Source organism: Bos taurus, chromosome 2, assembly GCF_002263795.3.
Source record: "Bos taurus isolate L1 Dominette 01449 registration number 42190680 breed Hereford chromosome 2, ARS-UCD2.0, whole genome shotgun sequence".
NCBI lineage: Eukaryota > Metazoa > Chordata > Mammalia > Artiodactyla > Bovidae > Bos > Bos taurus.
Window position 1 is genome coordinate 30,156,286 of NC_037329.1, and position 16,498 is coordinate 30,172,783.

The following is a 16,498-nucleotide window of genomic DNA, read 5'->3' on the forward strand; positions in this document are numbered from 1 at the left end:
TTATGTTGGACTGGACAATGGAGAAGTGCGCAGATAACAGAAGATGGGGATGTGGGCAAAGAGGAGGAGGAATCCAAGCAGAAAAGGGAGGAAGCAGAATATCCAAATGTGATGGCTCCTGGTTTATTTAGGGAAAGCTTGTTAGGAAAAAAATGACATTGAGGTTGTCCTCAGTAAATATTGTTAGCATGCTCTTACACTTTAACTGAAGGAAAATAAGAACAAAAATAAACCAGGCCTCAAGGTAATAATGGATTCTAAATTGAAATTTATATGGAACAATAGAGTAATTTTTAAAAACTGAGGTATAATTGACATATACCAATGTATTTGTTTTAATAATATGATTATTTGATTAATGTATATACTGTGTAATGATAGAGTTATTTTTTAAAAGTGTTGCTTGGGTGGTTATATAACAGGAAGGATAATATTATGTAAAATGATAAAAAATAGTTTTGTAATTTAATACCCACCTTGAAGCAATATTGCAATGTTGATTTCTTCAGATGTTTTACATTTATGTTTGTAATTCTCCTTTGAGAAGTCAGGTTTCTGCATTACCATGTCTCGTCCACAAAACCTGTTTATTTGGCAAGGAAATACCACTATTTCCTTCTCCAACACCAATGGCCTCCTATGTAACTGAAAGGAAATTGCAGTGAATATTCCAAGAAGAAGTAACTGCAACCCTGGGAATGATCCTCTGTGGATTTGTGATTAAATTCTGGCTTTCGTTGCTTTGGATGGAAGAGCAGGGAAGGCGTGGAGAATCTGGTGGTGGGGTGGGGTGGGGAGAGGTGTAGCGATTTGGGGGAATCTAGGGGAAATCTGATGATCTCCATGGTGATTCTCTCCCCTTCTTTCTCACTGTGAAACACAGAACTGTGGTGAGGTAAGAAAACCCCTAACTGGTCATTCTTCTCCACTACCAGAGGGAGAGTCAGGAGTAATTTTAATGATGTTTTAGAAATTTTTAACAAAATTCCGTGTACCCACAAATGCATTGATTCTATAGGTGTTTAAGAAACATCTTAGAAATTAGTAAGAAAAGTAATTCTAATTACATAAGCTCAATATATTGTAGGTGATTTTTTAAAACGACATCTATAAGTGGGAAAACACAAGCCCCTACAACTTTGATTAAGTAAATTCAAGTGGGGGCCCACAAATAGTTTGGTATCATATTTTAAAAACAGCTGTTTTTTGTTTCAGTGGGATGTATGGACTTTACTATGGTTTTAAATGCTTACCTTCTGGTACCTACAAAATGCTCTGAAACCAAAAGACCAATTTTGTGCTATTAAGAAATTGTAACTTGAAACTTGCTGAAAAACTAACTCTAGTCCTCCTAAAAGAGGGTTCCTAATTGCAGTTTCCTTCTTCATTTATCTAACAGTCAGTAAACCCTGCATTTATTTCTGGCTCATTTTCAAAGGGATAATTTAACCTGAAAAGTAAAGATAAGAGTTAATTATTTTCTGCTAGGAAGTGATTTCTATTTCTAAAAGAGTGGCTGCTAAAGGCACTGTGTTAGTGAACATTTGGGAGAGAGAGCAAGGAATGGGTAGTAAATCTTTGCAGAATGCTGCATGTTCAAAAAAAGGACTGGGAAACTCCTATCTATAGAAGCAAAGCCCTGGAGTGGAAAATGATGTTAACCACGGGATCACATCAGTACTGAGCTTAGCTGAGTTCCATGTTTCATTCTCAAGGGCAAAGCCAGGATTTGAAGCCAGGTAATAACACAGTGGTCCTTTGGATTTAGAATCATAAAGTCTGGGTTCATATTCTGACTCTGCTATTTTCTATCCATGCTGGAATCACTCACTCACTTCATCAGAAGTCCTGTTACCACCCACAGTCTGTATGGCATTACCACTGTATCTTTGGGGATACCATCCCAAGGTCAGACCACTGCCCAGGTTCAACTCCAGACACCAGCATCCGGATTCCTTTCTTTCAAAAAGGAACCCAGCTCCTTGAGCCTAGATTCCCATACAAATTATAGGAGAATCTAGAAACACTTCTGCCTTAAAACCCGAATGCCATTTATAACTCTGAGCAATGGAATCCAATATTCAAAACATAATGATTTGACCATTATTTAGGGAAATTTTCGGCCAGTGATTCAGAGTTATCCCCTTCTTCCTGTGAGGCCCCAAGTTAATTGAGTGAATTTATTCTCTTTGTAAGGCAGCTAACGAAAAAGGTTCAGAATTCCAAGAGCTGGGCGTCAGGCAGCATGTTTTGGCAACAAATTCCCTTTATTTTCTTTTTTTAAAAAAATAATTGTATATATTTATTTACTTTGGGCTGTGCTTGTTCTTCATTGCTGCGAGGGCTTTTTTCTCTCGTTGCAGGAAGAGGGGGCTGGTCTCTGGGTGCAGTGTGCGGGCTTCTCATTGCGTGGCTTCTCTTGTCACGGAACATGGGCTCCAGGGCACACAAGCTTCAGTAGCTGCGGAGTGTGGCCTCAGTAGCTGGACTCTAGAGCAGTGGCTCGACAGCTGTGGGGCCTGGGCTTGGCTGCTCCATGGCATGTGGGATCTTCCAGGATTGAATCCATGTCTCCTGCGTTGGCAGGAGGATTCTTTACCACTGAGGCACCAGGGAACGTCTCCCTTTATTTTTTATGCAAGAAAACATCAAATAATATTGAGATATTAGTTACACTGAGTTATTAGTTACAATTAGTTACATTGAGATATTAGTTACTCTTCAGCCTTCCAATTTAAGTTCTCTCCTTGAACTCTTGCAGAGTTCTCATCACAGCAGAAGATTTTCCAGGTTGTCTCAGTACTGACAGGCAAAAAGAAACAGCATGACTTTTTCTACCTCAGTGACTCCTCTTTTTCTTTCACATCTAAGATTTATTGACAGTGGTGATGTCCCATTACAATATTCCCTTTCTGTATTGGGCACTGAGCAGTGAATTGCTGCCACTGGCCCCCAACAAAGCTCTTCCAAAGGAACAATCCAATTCTCATGGCAGAGCTAATGCTTCAAGGAGTAAAGGGCATCTCATGGTTTCATTCTCTTTACCTTGCTAGGAACTCTCTCATAGGAAAGGCACACAGCCCAGACCTCTTAACTGGTTTAGTAAGTCCATGTATTCACAGGTTGAAGAAGTGTTGTCACATGGGAGATGGCCTGTATGTTCTTTCCACCTTCTAAGATGAGATTACAGAGGACCTCTTGTAATGGCTAGCTTTCAGGGTGGGAAGGAGGGAAATGACCCTGTCATTCTTTGAAACTGGAAATGTAACAGTGGGAAAGAAAATTATCTCTCAATAAACTAACTTCCAATCACAGATAATGTAAACCAATGTAAAAGCAATGTAAAACTGGTTGTACAAGGAGTTTAGAGTCTGGAAGACAAATAAGATATGTACATAAAACTGTCAGCAGAAAGCCAAAGGGAAAAAGAGCTGAAGTGTTATAAAAGAATACAGATAAAGATTCATTTTAATTCATCTTTTTAAAAAAATTATTTATTTTTTAATTGAAGGATAATTGCCTTACAGAATTTTGTTGTTTAAACCTCAAAATGAATCAGCCATAGGTATATATATACATTTTAATTTATCTTTAGCCAACTTTTAGGAATATGTGCATTTAAGTGTATACTAAGATGATTTAATAACCATCTCACATCTTGTCTTTATGGCAGGCCTAAAATAAGGAATATTTAAAGTTACCAATGTTGTTCAACTGGTTCATCTCTGATGAACTATAAATCTTGTGTACAGAATGACAAGCTATTCATTAAATGTACTCATTGTTCAGTGGATAGGATGTTGGCCTTATTTTTCCAGAGTCTGTCAGAAAATGTATTTAACTTCATATGCCCAGTGTGTTCAGCTTAACAAATAACCATATTCTGCAATGTAAAATACAAAGTTGTTCTGTAATTAACAAAAGAAAAGAGATCTTCCCTATTGAGAAAACAAGAAAGACATTAGAGTAAAAAGAATATGTGACCTAGAACCTTGGTAGAATTTTCCACGGACAGATGGAAGGAGGCTCTGTCAAGTGAAGATTATGAACAAAGATACGGAGGTGGAAGGGTGATGTGTGCATTGAAAACGGTACACCTTTCCATTTATCTAATGAACTCCACTGGTAGAGGGATTTTGATCTAGTTTGTTCACTGATGTAACTCCTGTGTCTGAAAAAGTGCCTGACTTCTAGCTGGTGCTTGAAGTGAATAAGTGGCGTGTCAGATGTCCAGGCTATGAGCGGTACTTGAGAGCTCTCAAGGGCTTGGGCATTTGGATTCCTGCAGTGAGGAAACTGGCTAGAACTCCACAGAGGAACAGAAACCAAGCTCAACTAAGCAACAGTGGAGTTTATTTGTGACTATCATGGAACCCCAAATCAGGAAAGTATCTCAATTTGGGAAAAAACTAGAGTCAGAAACAGAAAGTCATCAGGTGTTTTCTGGCTGTCTTTTAAAAATTTGTTTATTTTTTAAAAAATTTATACAATTTTTAAAGGTTACTTTCCATTTATGGTTGTTACAAAATACTGGCTTATTTCCCATGTTGTACAAAATATCCTTGACCCTGTTAGTGCTGGGCTTCCATGGTGTCTCAGACAATAAAAATCTGCCTGTCATGTGGGAGACCTAGGTTCAATCTCTGGATCAGGAAGATCCCCTGAAGAAGGGAATGGCGCACCGCTCCAGTATTCTTGCCTGGAGAATCCTATGGACAAAGAAGCCTGGCAGGCTATCGTCTATGGGGTTGCAATATGTCCTTGAGCCTGTCTTACATTCAACAGATTGTACCTCCCACTTCCCACTGGTAACCACTAGTTTGATTTCTGTATCTGTGAATCTGCTTCTTTTATGTTATATTCACTAGTTTGTAGTAGTTTTTAGATTCCACATGTAAGTGATATCATACACATTTATCTTTCTCCGTCTGACTTATTTCACTTAACGTGTTAGTTGTTCAGTCGTGTCTGACTCTTTGCAACCCCATGGAATGTAGCCCACCAGGCTCCTCTGTCCATGAGATTCTCCAGGCAAGAATACTGGAGTGAGTTGCCATTCCCTTCTCCATTCACTTCACATAACGCTCTCCAATTCCATCTTTGTCACTGTAAATGGAAAAATTTTGTTCTTTTTATGGCTGAGTATGTATGTGTATCTATACCATTGTGTATGCATGTTTATATGATCACATCTTCTTTGCATGAATCTTTTCAGATTAGTGTTTTGAGTTTTAGTTTAATATATACCCAGGAGCGGTATTACTGGGTCATGTGGTAGTTCTGTTTTTGTTTTGTTTTGTTTTAAAAAAAACCTTCATACTGTTTGCCATATGGCTGTACCAATTTACATTGTCACCAATAGAGTACAAGGGCTCCCTTTTCTCTGCATCCTTGCCAACATTTATTTGTAGACTTTCTGATGATTCCGACTGTCCTTTTTCACTATTTCCCCTTCCATGCCTACGTAACTCCTCTCTCTCAGTGCCCTGGTCTACTTTTCCTGAGTCTGCATTGTGAGCGAGGACTGGCCCCCACAGCTATCAGAATCACATGTTGCAACTTCCCCTTTCCTGGGCCTCTAGGAGCACAGGTTCATCTCTAGGGATCAGGTAGGGAGAGCTGTTGAGAAGACTGTGATGAGCAGACACTCAAAATATTGACCGCTATAATAAGCAATTATAAAACATGAATGCATGTGGTCAGGGGTGTCCTTATTTTGTCTAAATCATAAGGACCATTCTCATGTAACAAGTTAATCTAAAGATTTTAAAAGTCTGCCTGTTAGTTCACACGTTTCCCATTTTCTCTTCATCTCTTAACATCCCAGTAATTATTTACCAAACCTTGGTCCATTCAGTCACCTGTCTCTCCAGCTCCTTTCAAGATTGCCCAGACTCTACCAGAGACTGAAGAACATTATCTACCTACACCATATAGCTTGCGGAATCCTAGTTCTCTGACCAGGGGTGGAACCAGGCCCCAGCAGTGGAAGCACTGCCTCCTAACCACTGGATCACCAAGGAATTGCCTGAATACATTTGCAGTGTTCATCCGACCTTGACTGGCCTTCATGGAAGTTTAGGATTTTTGAGCTGAGCAGGAAATAATCTTGATTTCTTTCTTTTATAGATGAGAAGATAGGCCCTTGAGTAATTTATACATAAGGGTTAGTAGATGTCTTGTGAACACAGAAATGCAGATTACATTCCTGTGATTCTAGAATAGGGAAAGAAGAGAGGACTTTTGAGTATGTTGTATAGAACAAATGGACTTTGGGACCAAAAGCTTTAGTTTTATTACTTTGCAAGCTAGATGCAGCCTTGAATAAATCTTAGTGAGGCTCAGAAAGCCCTCAGTATTCCCAAATGTATAATGGGAATAATTTTAATAATAGTAATAGTATCTACCACATTGTCTTATAGTAAGGAATAGAATAATTAAATATTGAAGGTGATGTCATTTAATAAATGATAAAGCACAGGCAAGATTGTTGTTGTTCATTCTCTAAGTCATGTCTGACTCTTTGCAAGATAATTATCAATAATAAGGCAAGATAGTTATCGATAATAAGTGGATTAGATAACAGATAACCAGGATGAAATATTTACTGCAAATTAGCCAGACGACTAATCTACACATAGTTAATTGTGAGCATATGCATGACCAAATGCTAAAGACTGTTCATTTTTAAAGTACAGTTTATAACACAGAAAGCTGTGCTCTCATTTCCTGGAGTTATAAATAGTTTAGCATGAATTCTCCCTTGTCTTAGGAAAACCTGATACACATGGCTTTCATAATTCTATCAATAGGTAATACTTAGTTGGAGTCAAAATATATATTTGCTTACTAAAATGTTGTTATAACTAAGTTTTAGTCATGTCTAAAAACCGTGGAAATATATTGCAGTAAAAGATAATAGAACCATAGACAGAATGGGAGTATAATCTTGTTTAACAACAAATAAAGGTGGGGAAATGCAAGTTCTCAGAGAGTTCAGGGACTTGTCAAAGGCACACACTCATGAGGACTGAGCTTGTAGTAACACAACTTCGCACTCAGATCTCTCCACTATAATACAGAACCTGCTATTAAAACACCATGTTAAAAATGAGAAAAAATTTCAAGTAGATCCCCATTGGAAAGCCATTGATCTGTCATAAATGACCTCCTAATTTTCTTCTGGGAATAAAAAAGACAAAGTTTTATTCACAGGTTATGTAAAAGATTCATAGTAAGAATAAAGTAATTCTTTTGAACAAAAATAAAATGCAAAAACAACACAAAAGTCATTTGTTGGACTTGAAAATAACTATATTTAGTTTTAAACTTTTTCGTCTTTGAGTCATTAGTTATTTGATAGAGAAATTAGAAACGAAGAGGAAACAGACAAAGCAATCGTGAGAGATCAAAGGGAAGAGAGAGATGAGGCTGAGAGAAAAGAGGTTGAAAAAGAACACAGAATTCCGGCTGGTAAAAAAATATTTAATGTTTGACCACTAGATGGCGATGTAATGTAAGGTGCTACCTCGACTTTTTTTTTTTTTAAACAAGCTATTTGCTGATTTGTATTAGGTACCATAGAGTGAGGCGAGGATGAAGCCGAGAGGATACTGCAGAGGTCTCCGGTGCATGTGTGTATGTGTGCGTGTGTGTGTGTTTGTGTGTGTGTGTCCTGCCACAGTGAGACTGCAGTCCCCGTAAATACTTGGTCACCTTTGCAAGAAAGAATCAGAACAATTGCAACTGAAGGCACGTTATCATCTGGTCTTTGGAAGATGCTGTTCCTCGTTGCAGATGGGTAATTTTCCTTTTTATCAGGTAAGCCATCTGCTTATTTCGTCGCGATCTTAGGCATGTTCATTCCAGTTATTCTTTTGGGGAGACCGTGGAAATACAGTGGGCAGAGCAGGAAGTCCATTTTTGTATGTGAATTCGGACCGACGGGTCCCCCTCCTCCCTCTCTTCTCCTCCCCTTCTCCTCCCCTTCCCTTCCCCCCTCCTCTCTCCACCTTCCACGAACTGAAATCAGGTTTGTCTTGCTGTTCAGCATTTTGATACAAGGAGATTCTTTGGCCTGAAATAGCTTGGCACCTGGCCAGCTCTTGCCTTTGCTACCCTCTATCCTATTCAAAGTCTCCCTTTGAAGCCCCCTCCTCCTTCACCGGTGCTTTAGAACTGGATAAGCGGAGCTGTAAATAGAGGTCATAGTGTTCCTAAGGATGGAGCAAAAATTAGATCTCAAGTTAACCCCACAGGAAGAAAGCCAGCAGCGGGGACCGCGGCTGGAACCTAGCACTGCAGGGATTTGACCCTCCTCGGCAGAGGCTGGGCTTCTGAGGAGAAATGCCGCCTACCTTGGGCCAGAGCAGGACAAGGATTTATTCTTTGTAACTCTTGATTGAGCATGGTAATAAAGGAGCTGGAGGGTAGTGGGAAAGAAGCCCTTCTTCCTGGAATGCCAAATGGGGAAGGTTGAGCTACTTTTAATTACACAGAGGTCACTAGCTGCAGTGATACTGCAGATCCTGTTCAGTCCTCAGTGTGAACCGTGTTGCTTTTACAGACAGCACAAGAAAAGGTCTCTGGGTGGACTGGAGGCTTTTTCAAAGATCCTTGTTCTCATGGATCCCCTCTCTCCTACCTGTTTGAGGTATTTGTTTAAAGACAGCCCCCCACCCCCGCCACATTTACTTCCCGGATTTCTTTTTGTTCCCTTCAGTGACTCTGTGACAGTTGTCACTCCTCTTTAGCAAACGAGTCCAAAAGAGAGTGGTGGTAGTTGCTTTTTCACATGTCCCAGGAAAGGATTAAAGCCAAAGCCGGGTAACATCCTCTCCATATGTGCATGAGACTCAATATTTCTAAGGCGCTGTAGCAAACTTGCAAATTGCCAAACGCTATTGCTATCACACCTATAAAATGTGGCTTCTTTTTTCTATGGATTTTCAGGTTCACGTGGTATTTCTGATGTGCTAGTGTAGTAACAGAACATATTTCCCCATTAAGCACTTTCAATCATCCCAAGAGGCTGATGCCAAGCAGAAATAGGAAAATTCCATGCTGAGGTTGGCTATCCCTGCTTTCATTTCTGTCCTCCAGAGCAGTGGGTCGCTTACCTTTCCTGTTTGCTACAATATCTGGCACACCAGATGCAACTTGGAACTCCTGCATGCACACCAGGGTCTCACACTTTTCCCCTCATCTCTGCATTTGGGAAGCCCAATAACTTTGGTGGAAAACTCCTTTAAGCCTCTCCTTTGCGGTCGCGGCTTTTGTAACTGCCCTCAGGCCATCGCATCCCTCTTGCAGGGGTAGTGTTGCAGTTTAGGCCTTCCTCCACAAAGCTTCTTGAAGAGATTTTTAGATGGTGTCTATTTTAGGAACAGAATGTGTAGACAGAATGGATGGCCACTGAGATTTATGGGAAAACAATTTTGTGGAGAGGATGAGGTAACCTTGTAACAGAGCTGGTTATATCACATAAACTGAGCAAAGGAATTCGTTTTCATGAAATTTACTGCAGCTCAGTTTTATGGCTTTTTCTCTTCCCTCTGCACATTGTTGGCCTGTTGTTTTCAAATACCTTTTTAAGCATAGCTAGTACTTATCAGTATTTTTACATACTGATAAAAATAATATGTTGGATTTTGCTGCCAATATTGATAGTCTCTGTTTACATGGCCCCCCATGCTGAGTTATTTGGCATCTGGAGACTCAATTATTAGGACTATTTCCCTTTAAGACATGGTCGAGAGGTTTTCTCCATCTGTGAACGGAAGGGAAAGGCACAATTGGAGGCCTAATTAGTTATACCATATCCCAGAAGGCACTGGGTATCTCAGCTAGGATTCAGCTTTACCAATCAGAGGTGCCAGGGGCAAAGAGACAGACCAGAGACACAGAAGAAAACTATTGCCACCAACACAGGATATTAAAACTCTAGAATCCAAAGGAGTCCAGTAAGAACTGTGCTAGTTCTGAAATTGCATACCTCAAACTGGGACTTGAACCCAACCAAATCTCTGACTGGAACTTGAACCCATGGTCTTTTAAGTGAGAACACAGGTTTCAGGATTTAATGAAGCCCAGGTTCTTGAAGTTTCATTGCAGAGAGAATTCAGTAAGAGACAAAGTGATAGGTGAGAAGTGGATTTATTTAGAGAGAAACACACTCCACAGACAGAGTGTAGGCCATTTCAGAAGGCAAGAGCTGCCTGGAAACATTGATTAGTTAGTTTTTAGTTCTTGGGTAATTTCATAGGCTAATGGGTAGGAGGATTATTCCAACTATTTGGGGCAAGGGTGCAGATTTCCAGGAATTGGGCTACTGCCCACTTTTTGGCCTTTTGTTGGCCATGGAACTGTCGTGGTGCCTGTGGATGTATCATTTAGCTTGCTGATGTGTTGCAATGAGCATATACTGAGGCTCAAGGTCTGGTGGAAGTTGACTTGTCTGCTGTCTTGGATTTTGGATTTATTTGGTTCTAATCAGTTTCTGTCATCTCCTTGGGCTATGTCATTCTTTTAAAGTTTGTGCCCTGCCCCCTTCCCTCCTATTTCAGTTCCTTGTGTAGAGGGTACTGTCTGGGAACCCAGAGATTCAGAGAGCAATAACGGAAGAGCATCTTCTTTGGATGTTGCAGACAAGGAAGGGAAAAATTGGGGGTTCATTTAGAGTTACCTCTAGGACAGTAGAAACCAAGCAGTCCTCATGAATTTATATTGGTATATAACGAAGCGAAAGTGAAAGACTTCCCTGGTGACTGAGACTGTAAAGGATCTGCCTGCAATGCAGGAGAACAGAGTTCAATCCCTGGATGGGGAAGATGCCCTGGAGAAGGGGATGGTTATCTACTCCAGTAATCTTGCCTGGAGAATTACATGGACAGACAGAGGAGCCTGGTGGGCTATAGTCCATGGGGGAGAACACAAGAAATATTGGTTTATTATATAGGAGATATGTATATTTTGCATATTATTACATTATTTATGTGTTTCTTCTCTGTATTCTTCTCACACAGAAGAGCATCCTTGTAAAAATTACCCTAGGGTGTCACACAAGGTATTAGTTTCCTCCTGGTTAGTTGGAGAGGCTGAATTCATCGCTGCCTCCCTGTAAATACCGAGAGCACATGCTAGATGTCCCAGCTCCCTCGGATGGGAGAGGAGAGGAAGGAGAGTTTATGGGGAGGCTGCAGACTAAGACTCAGTCAATGGGACTAGGATCTGTAAAGTAATCACTTCCCTTTGAAATTCTGAGTAGTCACTGAAGCACATTTCACAGATCAGTTTAGACAGTACTGCCTTAGGGTAGGAGTGGGGAAGAGATTCTCAGAGCGGCTATAGTCAGGGGAAAAAAAAAACTGAGCCAAATCTCCCCAAACTGTCCCAAACTGTGCTTTCCCAACTTTCTCTTTTGTCCAGGTTCTCATTTAGTAATTATTTTATTTAACAAAGATATGCAGCGTTTACTCTTTTGTTGCTGAGTGTGTTCAGTTGTGTCTGACTCTTTGTGGCCCCATGGACTGTAGCCTACCAGGCTCCTCTGTCATTGGAATTTTCCAGGCAAGAATACTAGAGTGGGTGGCCACTTCCTACTCCAGGGGATCTTCTTAACCCAGGGATCAGGCAGATTCTTTACCACTGTATCACCTGGGAAGCCCCAGCATTTACCAGCCACTATTCTAAGCAGCACCTCAAAATATTTTCTCATTGAATTCTGTGAAGTCGGTGCTATTATTAATCACCAGTTTATGGATGAGGAGACCAAGGAAGCACAGGGAGGTTAACTTGCCCTGAGCTTATTTGCAGATGGTAGAGCCCAAACTTGAAACCAGGCTATCTGGCTGCTGGATCTGTGCTCCTGGCTGCAGAATAAGGATAAGGATATCACCCATGTGATGGTAGAATGAGGGCTTAGCCCACGTAGTAGAGACTCTGGTTGCTGGCATCTGTACATGGCAGCTATAATTTATCCCTTTTCTTACATACCAAACTTTCAAAATACTTTGGTTTAGAGTAATTCTCTGTATCTACTTCATTTACTCATTTTTTTAAAATGTGCCTTTCTGTGCTATTGGAGAATCCCTATTCTAGGTGCTGAATATGGTAAATAAAAGTCTTACCCACATGGTGATTGCAGTCTAAAGATGGAGTTAGTAGACAAATCAGTGTGTGATGAAATAATAGCAAATACATGTTCTTTGAAAGAAAGAAAAAAAAAAAAGGCGGTGTGAGCCACAGGATAAAAGCAGCATGTAGAGACAAAAAACAATGTTTGAGAGGTGAAGAAAATAATTTTCATCTGAAGGAGGTGAGAGAAGAGCAATCTGGGAAGAGAAGTCCCAAAGGGCAGAGTACACCTGGCAGATATAAGGAATAGCACCTGTCTTGTGAGGGATTGGAGTGCAGAAGAAATGGAAGGAAATGGGGCCAGATCTGTGGAGTCTTAATGAGCATGCTTAGGGCTCTAATTGTCCCTGGCCTTTATTAAAAAAAAAAAAAAGAAAGAAAGAAGGTCAAGGAACAATGTCAAGTCAATATAAGTCCTATATTTAATGATAACAAGTTACTAGGTTAAAAAAAAAAGACTAAATCGAATCATTTCTATACACACACAAAGTTTTAACAATGTGTAAAGTTCTGTGAAGAATCCTATAGTTCCTAGTATGCAGTGAAATTGGCTCAAAAATATTTAAAAGACTCTTTGATGGAAAAAAAAAAAAACTTGCTTGAATGAGATTATCGGTTAGATTGCTATAAACTATCAGTTAAAATAAAAAACACCCCTTGTCACCTAGTCAGTTTTGCTTGCACTTCAGGACGTCCCCCCTGAAATGACCAAATTGAGGAGATGTGGCCTGGGAGCAGACATAAACCAAATCAGTATGTCCCCTAGAGGGGTCACGACACAGTAGGTATTCGGAGAGTTTGAACAAATCTTTTTCTGCACATGAATTCATACTAATGTGATTTTAAAATAATACAGTAAAACATAAGTATCCACTCTCATGTTTATCTGGTTTTTCCTGTGGTCATGTATGGATGTGAGAGTTGGACTGTGAAGAAGACTGAGCGCCGAAGAATTGATGCTTTTGAAGTGTGGTGTTGGAGAAGACTCTTGAGAGTCCCTTGGACTGCAAGGAGATCCAACCAGTCCATTCTGAAGGAGATCAGCCCTGGGATTTCTTTGGAAGGAATGATGCTAAAGCTGAAAGTCCACCTCATGCGAAGAGTTGACTCATTGGAAAAGACTGTGATGCTGGGAGGGATTGGGGGCAGGAGGAGAAGGGGACGACAGAGGCTGAGATGGCTGGATGGCATCACTGACTCGATGGATGTGAGTCTGAGTGACTCCGGGAGTTGGTGATGGACAGGGAGGCCTGGCATGCTGTGATTTATGGGGTCGCAAAGAGTCGGACACGACTGAGCGACTGATCTGATCTCATGTTTATCTACATTAAAAGCGTTTGTTGGTATAGTGTCAAAGTTCACTTTCTAATGGTTTACCTTTTTATATTTGTTCCCACTCTCTCAGTTACCTGCTAACATTGTAGTTCCTTTCCAGAAAATGTGTGTTTCTCTTCTTAGCATGAAGTGAAAGTGAAGTCGCTCAGTCGTGTCCGACTCTTTGCAATCCCATGGACTGTAGCCTATCAGGCTCCTCCGTCCATGGAGAGTGCTGGAGTGGATTGCCATTTCCTTCTCCAGGGCATCTTCCCAACCCAGGGATCGAACCCCGGTCTCTCGCACTGCAGGCAGACGCTTTACCGTCTGAGCCACCAGGGAAGCCCCTTCTTAGCATAAACCTTGCTTTTTAGTTTATCACTGTAAGTCGTATAAAACCCGTTGTCTCTTCCTTCTTTGAAGCTCTCTGTATAACTGTGGCTTTAATTTTTGGTGATGTGTCTATAATCTTTGGCTTTAATATTTTCTTTTGTCATTTGTGTTTTTTATGTCATACATAAGAAACCACTGCCTAATCCAAGGTCATGAAAATTTACGTCTCTTTTTCCTCTGAGTCTTATTGTTTTATCTCTTGTATTTAGGGATCCATTTTGAGTCAGATCTTGTCTATAACATGAGGTAGGGGCCAACTTAATTCTTCTTTGTGTTGCCATCCAATTGTCCCAGTATCATTTTTTGAAAGACTATTTTTCCCCACTGAATTTTGTTGTAATGCTGTTGGTCATTCCATATTTAAGTGCATCCATGTTTTTAGCATACAATTAGCAATGATTTGATACCTTGGGTACTAGGGGCAACTTTTTTCTTCCAGGAAAATGCAGTAAGATTCTCCCTTCTGGAGAATTCATACAACTTTAAAGTATGAGAAAACTGGCCTCTATCTTCTTAACTGTTACACACTTTTTTGGCCTAAGTTTATGTCAAGTTTTTATATTATAAAATTTTTTATAATAATTTATAAAATTATAAATTTTATTATAATTTAACACATACTCATTTGTGACTCAATTGGAAATGTAAGGCAATGTTGTGCAGTTCAGCAGTGAGCTAACATTTTTGGAGAAAAGTTACTAGTTATTTCTAAAAAATATCTCTACTATATTGCACGTGCTCTCCCAAATTCAGACAAACATTATCTGTATAATATATGTTACTAGTTATCGTTTGCTTCCTAAACACCACTGAGGGGAAAACGTTGAACTTGAGATAGAAGTGAGTCTTTAAAATAAGGTTGACAGTTGTGTGAGTTGGCTGAGGCTACTGTGTAATGAAATACCACAGACGTGATGTCTGAAACAACATACATTTATTTCTCACAGTTCTAGAGGCGAGAAGTTCAAGAGCAAGGTCTCTGCAGGTTTGTTTTCTTCTGATGTCTCTGCTCGACTTGAGGCTGGCAACCTTCTCGTGTGTATTTGTGTGCATCCTTAGTGTCTCTTTTTGTGTCCATACTTCTCTTTATAAAACACAAGTCAGACTATAATAGAAGCCTCCTAATAGCCTCATTTTAATCTGATCCCTTCTTTAAAGACCCTGTTTCCAGCTGAATTTTGAAAGGGTCACAATTCAGTCCATAGTAGTTGTCTTTGGCTACACTTACGACTGCTAAAATAATGAACAAAGATGATTGAAACCGACAGTCATTTTTTTATTGTCAAATTGTTGTTAATGGTAGTCTTTCATTATTCATGCTTTATTCCCGCTGAATAATAAGGAGCCATCTATGTTTTTGTTGATAGTCAAATAAAGGCAATTAATTAGGTTTGCATTTAAAGAGGCATGATGAATAACAAAGTCTACAGAAGCAAAATGGTGGTGACATTGATTCCGCTCATATGCCTGTAATGCTCTTTTTATAATCTCTGATAAATTTACTAAGCCAAGGCTCTTGTTTCAATGAGAAAAGTGACAAAAAGGGATATAAAACATGAGGTATTCATGAGACACTTATTAAAATAATTTCAAAGTGTTTCAACTAACCTCAGTCTCAGTTGGGACACAACTTGAAATGACATTAATGTAAGTATATCAGTAACGTCATGGGAAGTTATTAGAGCTCACAGCGGGAGGGGTAGGTAAAATCTAGAAACTGGAAATGACAAGAGTAAGGAAAATTATGACAGCCCAGATTTTAGACTTTTGGTGCTTTTTGTAACAAGCTATTGTCTCCTGGGATGATTGACGTCAACTGTTTCCAGGCTTTTTTTTTTTTTTTTTAAATACAGTCAGCTTTATGATTAAAATTCCAGGAAGTAAGAATCTGAATGGTCACTTTGGGACTCTGAATCTTTCCCTTTTGTTAAGGGTGAACTGGACCCTTGACTGATCGTCCCTCCAATCTATTCCCCTTTTAAGAAGAGTAATTCCACCAAACAAAACTGAAAACAGTCTACATACACAATGTAAGAAGAAAGAGTAAATAAATCATGGTTCATGCAAATAATGAGATCTTGTGGAGCCATTAAACATAATATTTCAAGGAGCATTTTTACTTCTATGGAAAATTGTTCAGGATATAATGCTACATGAAAAAGTATATATCATATATACCTAGTATGATCTCAATGGAAGACAGAAAACAAAAAAAAGCATATTTGCTTAGGGGAAAAAAAAAACTCTGGAAATAATGTAACAGTTTCTCCAGTTTATGGGATTGCAACTTCAATTTTCTTTTTAAAAATAAAACATTAAATCTTATTTTTCTAATAACAAAATTAGTACATGCTAATTATGTAAAACAAAAAAGAAAGTATTAAATAATAAAGGATAAAATAACCCCTACAATTCTACATATGCAGAATTATTAGTGTTAATAATTTATTTTACTTATCAAAGTGTTTTTTTTTGTACAAATTCTCTAAGCATGTGTTACTTTAAAAGTCAGCATAAAAGCATACATTATTTTTCAAATGGAACTGAATTAGCCTTTTGAACAAAGGTATTTATTATATCACTAGTAAAAATAGTAAACTCAAAGTTATTAAGGAAACAGTTGAATATTTGAATAATTTATCAGCCCAAAACTCCT

The 16,498-nt window shown here is 39.3% G+C and overlaps 1 protein-coding gene across 1 annotated transcript in view; it reads left to right on the top strand.

Moving 5' to 3' along the window:
* The first annotated feature begins 7,531 nt into the window (after positions 1-7,531).
* SCN1A (sodium voltage-gated channel alpha subunit 1) overlaps positions 7,532-16,498 on the top strand; it is a 157,060-nt gene continuing 148,093 nt past the window's right edge. The window contains exon 1 of the mRNA XM_059875048.1: positions 7,532-7,821. The gene's annotated coding sequence lies outside the window, so the exon portion shown is untranslated. The remainder of the gene's footprint in view (positions 7,822-16,498) is intronic.